At 53.3% G+C, this 7,860-nt stretch overlaps 1 protein-coding gene across 1 annotated transcript in view; it reads right to left on the bottom strand.

Annotated features, from left to right (window-relative positions):
- Positions 1 to 7,860, bottom strand: part of CDK5RAP1 (CDK5RAP1 mitochondrial tRNA methylthiotransferase) — a 289,907-nt gene that overhangs the window by 252,492 nt on the left and 29,555 nt on the right. The window lies entirely within an intron of this gene.

The raw sequence follows: 7,860 nt of genomic DNA, 5'->3' as shown, positions 1-7,860 counted from the left end.
AGCACTGAACTCCATCCCACATTCTGTTACCATGAGAGGAGGAGATGGAGGAGAGAAGTAAGATTCAGAGAAGCAAAAACAGATGATGTTTAAGCAGGGAAAGGAACATGGCTAAGGCCTTGTTATGTTTCCCCTTGGGCCTGCGCTAGCCCAGTGGTGCAGTGATTAGGTTCACAGCATTGCAGGCAGACATTAAAATCAGAGGAAAGACCTGTTGCATTAATGAAAACTGAACCAAACCTGTTGGGTTTTGTTCACTATTTTTTCTTAAACCTGAATTTGGCAGCTAGAGTGGCAATTAACCAAGTGATATGGCTGAATATCACTCACAGCCAGGTTTGAACCTCATTTTTTTGCTGATGATCTTGCTTGGGGTCTGGCTTCAAGCATCAAACTACACCCAGCATTAGCTGGTTTTTCTGCACCATTAATTTTAGGAAATAAAATATTTATGCCTTTTCTAAACAGAGGGGGAGGGATAGTTCAGTGGTTTGAGCATTGGCCTGCTAAACCCAGGGTTGTGAGTTCAATTCTTGAGGGGGGCCATTTAAGGAACTGGGGTAAAAAACTGCCTGGGACTGGTCCTGCTTTGAGCAAGGGGTTGGACTAGATGAGGTCCCTTCCAACCGTGATATTCTATTTCTTTTCTTTTTTAATCCACATCCCAGACCTTGTTTAGTTCAATGTCTCAAGGACAGTCTACTGCCTTTTTTTATATCCAGCTGTTTAGAATTCCTACCAGCTGTTTCTGTTCTAAATAGATCACATTCTGAAGCTATGCAGCTTGACCATGCTGTAGGTTACATTCAGGTAGTGACATCTCAGAGCTTACTCTAAATCCCAAATGGAGATGTTGAGCACTGCTGGGCCTACCCCTTTGCATGCATTAGACTGGAGACCATGAGGACTGATTCTCCACTGCTTTGCAGCTTGTGACTGACTGACTGTACATACAGTACAGATAAAGTGCAGTCAGAGCCTACCTCAGATCCTGCAAATGATTAGTACGGCTCCTGCTGAGACCTGTCAACTCCAGACAATACATGGCATGCTTTCCAGTTCTGTACCTTTCTAAAGCCCTCTGGGCCATGTGATTGGATTGGAAGCAGAGTGTCAGCACCGCCTTTCCTGAGGAATGCAGAAAAGAGGCTGCATTGCGATCATGCAGAGAGGTGTTGGAGTCCAGCGGCAGGCTGATTACTTTGTAAATGAGACTCTTTCCTTCCCCATTTGGTGACGGGGTTCTGAAAGGTCCTATGGGGAGCGTTCATTGACTCCCAGGTCCTGCCAGGGGGACTTTACACAAACTAAGGCCAGGCATTGCATTTGTAGCCATCGTTTCCCTTTCCAGTGGCCAGTTCTCTTGATTAGCAACCTATCTCCTGCCACAAAGTACCCTCAGCATGTCTTTGAATCTTGCCAGTGCTACTCAGCTGTCGCATGCCAGGCTGCCATGGGCAAAGCGTAGGGTGAAGAGGGGGGTGTCTGAGCGCTCCCTGTGGGCAGAGTGGGTACACAGCCCTCACCAGGATGCAGTGCCCAAGCTGCTCACTTGGAAACCAGAAACAACAAATCAGCGATTGGGAGAGGAGGGAATGAGGCCTGGCCAGGCACAGCATGGGCAGCGCTGGGCAGCTGCAGCCTGACTTTTTGTTCTGTGTTTGTACAGCTCCTAGCACAGTGGGGTCCTGGCCCATGACAGTCCCCTAGGCGGTGTGATAATTCAAAGAATTCCCTTGCACGCTGCTAGGGGCTTCGTTCCAGCAGCATGTGTGTGTGGAATGGCCCACGAGCCTCGTTCACACCCAGCTGAACATGAACCTCACAACCAGGTGGGATCTTCTGCCTACAGAGCCGAGCTCGCTGCACCATCCTGATCAGCTGGCTCTCTGCTCTGCCTGTGGGGTGGAATTCACCCCTGGGCAGAGGAAGGGACAAGGCCCAGAGGCCGGAAGTGGAGTGAGTTTCAGCTTGCAGGAAGGGTAGAGGAGCCAAGCTCACGCGCATTGTGGTGCCCACTCCCCTGTGGCCGCAGCAGATGGTGCCTCGAATCGTGTCAGCTCAAAGCCAGGGCTGAGGGAGATGGCTGGAGGGTGAGCGGTTACTGCCACTGGCTGGCCCGGAGAAACTGCAGTGCTTTGCCCAGCTGCAGAGCCTTTGGAAAGCCAGGGCATGTGCGAAACACACCAGGCCCAAGTGTCCTGTCACAGGGGGAGAGTCAGGCACTGGTCTGCAGGGCTGGCCTCACCATGAGGCAAACTGAGGTGGCCGCCTCGGGTGCCAGACTGTGGGGGGGCATCACTGGGACCCAGAGTGCAGAAAATTGTGTCTACAAGGGGGTATGGGGATATCATTTGAGCTCCCCACCTCAGGTGCCAAAATGGTGTGGGCCGGCCCTGCTGGTGTGAGTGAGAATGGGGCCCTATGTGTACCCATGGCCAGCGCTGTGCCAACGCCAGGCTCTGGGCAGAGCCAGTGCAGAGTCTAGCCAGGGCTCCTGTAGATGGTGCTGCAAGCAAAGAAGTCTTCTGAGGTAAAGCGCCTGCGGGCCTTCGCCACTCGCTATTGTCAGAAACAGCAGGAGCCAGGCACCAGGGTCAGTGGTCTGGGCAGACCCAGCCTGCCCCAGCAGTAAATCTTCCCTTCCCGGGCGGGGCTGGGGGAAAGGAGGAAGGTGCGGCATTGTCGCACTGGGGCTGACGTGAGACAAAAGGAACTGGAAGAGTTCTCGTCATTACCATCTGCCTTCCCTAGGGGCTAACGCTGGTGGCAGAGGAACACCTAAAACCCAAACCCGCTGTATGTTTAGTGTGGGCTTCCTGGTGACCTAATGAAACAGCCTTCTGGTTTGTAGGTAAACCGACCATTTACCACTGGAAACCCGCCAAGGCACAGAGACCACATGACTCGCGTTTGACACAGAAAAGCTGCTGCTGGTTCGGAGCGGCGCCTTTGCTCTGCATCCCCCGCCATCAGGAGAGCATCGCCCCAGGAACCAAATTCAGCAGTGACGTAGCAACATGCGTGGAGCAAAGTCAGAGCCATGTCCCACACGTGCTGCTCATGGGCAGAGTGGCTAGAGGCCAAAGCAGCCCACAGACACAAGGAATGCAGCCAGACCCGGCTGTTACATCAGTCTAATGGAGACACACCACAGCAGGCCTTTATTGGGCACAGGTGTTCATGGCCAGGCCTGGCCTGGCTGGGAAAGAGCAGGAATTTGGTTTTGCCAGCTCATCAACCCACCTCTTTGCTCTGCTTCTGTCCCTGAACCGCTCCCCAGCCACTCACCTTGTGAAGAATTTGGCAGACACGTCTGACAGCAAATGGGCTGCAGTCACCTCTACACCCAGCAGCAATGGCCCAGCCAGCGCAGGGCCACGAGCGGTCAAGAGGCTTTAAACACAGCTGCAACCACAGCAATCAAATTAGACTCTTGCCCCATGTTGCCAATACTGACTACAACAAAACCCCCTCAGAGGAGTGGGCTGCGGCAAACACCAGGCTCCGGGGTGGGGTGGAGCAGCTGGGTTGGGGCCAGGGCAGAGGCTCATTAGTAAAGTAGCGGGTGGGGTGTAACGGACTCTTGCTATATTAGCGCAAGCACCAATACCAGAGGGCAGGACCCCCGGCTTTAGGGCCCTGACAGCCTCTCGCTAGCAGAATACAAGTGCTGTCTCCTTCATGGTCTGTGGAACTGAGCCACTGAGCGTCATTCCCTGGCCCCTCGCCCAGCCACAGCACTTATCCAGAGATGCATGCAGGCCGTCTGTCCCCAGATTGCCCTGTCAAAGCCCCGTGCACCTTTCACTGCATTAAAGCCCTAGACTTCAAAAGGTTACAAATAATTCCAGGCATTAGAACCGGCTCTGTCCCACCTCCACTAGGCAAGGCCCTGAGCTTACGTGGCCACTTTAAGGTCTCCCCAAGGCTTCCAGTACAATTTTCTTTGACCTTTAGTTAAAGACCAGCTTCACCGGGCAAGTGGTTCTTGCTGGTCCTCAGGTGGCCACTTACAAAAGGTTTAACTTTATATTGCCGTTAACGATAATTCCTCGGGCCCCCACAGAGGAAGAGAAGTAGCATGAGCAGTGTCAGGCTCAGAGGGGTTCTCTGGATCACGGGCCTTATGTTGCTCTGACACTTTCAATAGAAACCAAAAAGGCTTTTGAATAATCCCTAATATCCGCCCGCTGTGGGTAGACACAGCTAGTTGCAGAGATGGGGACAGCCCAGCTCCTGAGCTCTCACAGGACTGCAAAAGCTGCTGTGGTTTAAAATTACTAGAGCCATGGAGGCAGAAAACAGGAACACCATGGAACTGCATTGGAGTCAATGGGGAAATGGTCTTTAAAAAGCCGACAGCAAACAGCGACTGCCAAACCTGAACAGGGCTTTAACGTCCACCTTGCCTTGATTTGATCACCCATATATACATTCATACACACATTTGCACACACAGCTGATTCCACAGGCAAACAGGCAGTTGCATACAGGCCCAAGCAGTTAGCTGCTTCCAAAGCGTCACACATAGATGCCAGTGCTGTGCGCCCAGATTCACTGCATGCTCAGAATTGGTGGTTGGCTCCAGGCAGTTTGGGCCACAGTCGCCGAGTGCCTTGGCTAATGGAGCAGCGCCCTTAGTTGATGGCAGCAGGGCTGTTTTTACATATCCTCTCCAATGCCTCTGTGGATCTATGTTCCGCAGATGTGTCTGTCTCCTGACAGAGGATTGATTTTTCATAGACAGCTTCTCCATCCAGGTCCTTGGTGTATGTGACGCAATGGGGTTTCTTTGGGCTTTATGGATCTGTTGGAAATTCTTAGTGGCTGCAGTCTCTGCCCAGCATTTTGTGTTTCTTTTGAAGTGGCTGCCGGGGCAGGGAGGCCAGCCTTTCTCAGGAGCAAGCTGTGCAGCTCCTCTCAGGTTTGTTATCACCCCTGCTTTATTACAGGCAGAGTAAATTGTTTTTGTTTGCAGCGGGATAATGGTCAGAAAAGTGACTCTATGGAAATGACATTTTCATGGTGCCTATTTATTCCCTACCAGTGACTTGCATATTAAGTTTGTTCAGTTTACAAATCAAACAAAGGGCGGGGGGCAGAAGGTTATCTAACTGCTGGCACTTCAGCTCAGCCCTTTTTCTAGTACCTGAAACGAGCTCTTTCTGCCGCATACGCCCGGTGCTAGTGATGATAACTCTGCAGCCAGACCTCAGCTGGTAGCTTTGAGATAATGCACAAGGCAGACGGAAGCGGGGAGGTTAGTGGAGCTGGCTCAGAGGATGGGGACTCAGAAGACTGGGATTTCATTCCTGATCGTATGCAAGTTACTTAACCCTCTGCTGCAGCCTCCCCTGCTGTGAAATGGATTTATTGCCTCCTAGAGCCCAGGGCTGTTGTGACCTTAACACAGGGCCCACTGGGGCAGGCGCTATGTACGTGCAGGCTGATGGGGCTCAGCAGTGCCGGCCCTTGCATGGCGGGGGAGCTGCAGGGGCTGGGTGTGCTTGGCATGTGGACTGGCCTGCACCTGAGCCCCGTCTCCACTCTAGCGCCAGGAACCCCACGCCAGTCAGTGCCAAGGCCTACAGACAGTGCCCCAAGCGAGCGATACAGCAGCCAGTTCCTGCACCCGCTTGTCCTGCAGAGACTCCTGCAGAATCTAAACAGGCAAGGGGGGAAAATCCTTCCTGCGCTGCTCCTACGCCAGAGCCCAGCAGCAAGTGCAGGGAGGCCCTGGTTTAAGGCTGGCACGCAGCTGGCAGCTGAGCTGGGGCATCTTTCTGCTCTGGGACCTCTGCAATGCGTGTGGCAGGCATGCCAGGGCTACCAGTTGGTGGTAGAGCTGGCCAGCCATTGCCCAACAGGAGTTTGGTCCTGTGTTCTAGGGGTTGTACGGTGCTCTCCTGCTTCAGCGACCTGGGGGGCAGCAGACCAGGAGCTGGAACTGTGTCTCTTGCTCCTGCAGGTTCAATTAAACCCACAGAAATGAATCTCTCCTAACACAACCAGTTGTTGGTTTTACTAACTCACCTCCAGTTTCTTAGGCTATTACTCCAGATGCCACCATTTCTTTACTCACATTTGTTCTGCAGGGATTCGCAGCCCTGGGTCACTCTTGAGGCTGCTCTAATTCGCTTTCTTTGCCAGCCTTTGTCGATTAGTTTCACTATTTTTTTTGCGGGGGGGGGAGGGGGTTCCCCTCTCTCTCACAGGAGAGATGCCTGCCTCTGACCAGAGGTATCAGAGCAACACAAACACGCCAGGGGCTGCTCAGGGAGAGACAGATTAGCGATTCTTACTGCTAGTGGGAGAGCTGGATTTCCTGCTAAAACTACCAGTCCCAGGAGCTGGTAAATATTTCTTTCCTGGCAAAGTATCCTGTGTATTTGTAGGGTTCTGCACAGTTTCCTCCTGTGTTATTGTGGACAATGCCAAACATGATAGGGTGGTGGGAGGAAGGGGAAGGGAAGGGGTAGCTTTTATTACTGTCCTTGACTGCGAGCCGTGTGCTCTGCCTCTCTTTCTGGTTTTAACTGCCTGGCATTGGCCCTGGGGGATTTTTTAACGTATTTCATACTTTGCTAAGCCATGGCCCTAGAGCGCTGGAGAAATGCAGTTATGTGACCCTGTTAGCAGAGCCATCAGGAAACCGAGGGCCCTGCAGTTTGCCTTTCAGGTTGTTGTGAGGGCACCATCGGACTTTGAAGTTCACCAACACCCGCTGCTGCAATAGCTTGTTCTCAGGCAGCTGCTTCAGCCCCAGCAGGGCTCAGAGCTTCTCTTTAGTCATTACGAAAAGCTGAGTCTGGGGAACACCCTGAAATCCACGGATCCAGATGGCTCCTACGGAGCCTGCCCTGGTGCCAAAGGGAAAGCCGGCCCCTCTAGGCAGTTGCGTTTCATGCAACTGGATTTCTGTAGCCACCTGGCACAGACCAGGGCCAACACCTGATCTGAGCTCCCCCACCCACAGCAACGGGGCCATGAAGAGTTGCTCCCTTTTACAATGTGCATGGAGGGAGCTCCCAAAGCCCAGGGTCTGGCTGCAGGACACAGCATGGTGAGGCTGAGGCTTCCCATCAGCAGGGCACAAAAAGAGGCAGGGACCCAATGGAAACCTCTCCAGGCACAGCACAAAATTAAGCAGAGAGAATTAATCTGAGCCTCTTACTTTGTCCTGTAAGTAGCTGCATGGCCCTGTACACCAGCTGGTACCAGGAACTGGTCAGGTTTTCAGGGTAGCAGCCAGGTCTGCCCACAAAGAGTCCAAATTCTGCCCTCTGCTGTGTTCCTGGTACTCAGCACTGCTCAGCACTGGCACAGCAACGCCCTTAGCAGAAAGCCAGGGTCTCTCTGCACTGGGGACTGAAGAGCCCATGGGGCGCGGCTAGACACGCTAGAGAGAAACTTGGTGTCCTGGCCTCACTTCCCTCCCTTTGCTCTAAAGCAAGTGCTCCCAGCACATGGAAGGTGGTGGCAGGCCAGAGCCGTGGTATGAGAATGCAGAGCTCCACAGCTGGGTCGTGCTGGGCTCAGGTGCTCAAAGATGGTGGGTAATTACCCACCAAGTCAGGCTGGCAGGGCAGTTCACGCTGGCTAGGAGCCTGTTTTGGCAGAGCAGGATCTGGAGGAGTTTGCTGTTAACAATAGGGCCAAGCCCTGACATGAGGGCAGGGCAGGAGTTCGGACACAAGGCGCTAGCTGCCCATTTCACCATGTGCACATGATGTGGGAGCGGCCAGCACTGCTGTCTCAGTCTAAGCTCTGCATTGCACCCCCAGCAGGCAGTCAGGGGCAGGGCTGGAGACATTTCCCAGCAGGCCAGGCTGAGCAACCCCCTCCCCCAAGGGCTCT

Source organism: Chelonoidis abingdonii, chromosome 14 (assembly GCF_003597395.2).
Source record: "Chelonoidis abingdonii isolate Lonesome George chromosome 14, CheloAbing_2.0, whole genome shotgun sequence".
Taxonomy (NCBI): domain Eukaryota; kingdom Metazoa; phylum Chordata; order Testudines; family Testudinidae; genus Chelonoidis; species Chelonoidis abingdonii.
The sequence above is the reverse complement of the archived record's forward strand: the minus strand, read 5'-3'. Positions and strand labels throughout refer to the sequence as shown.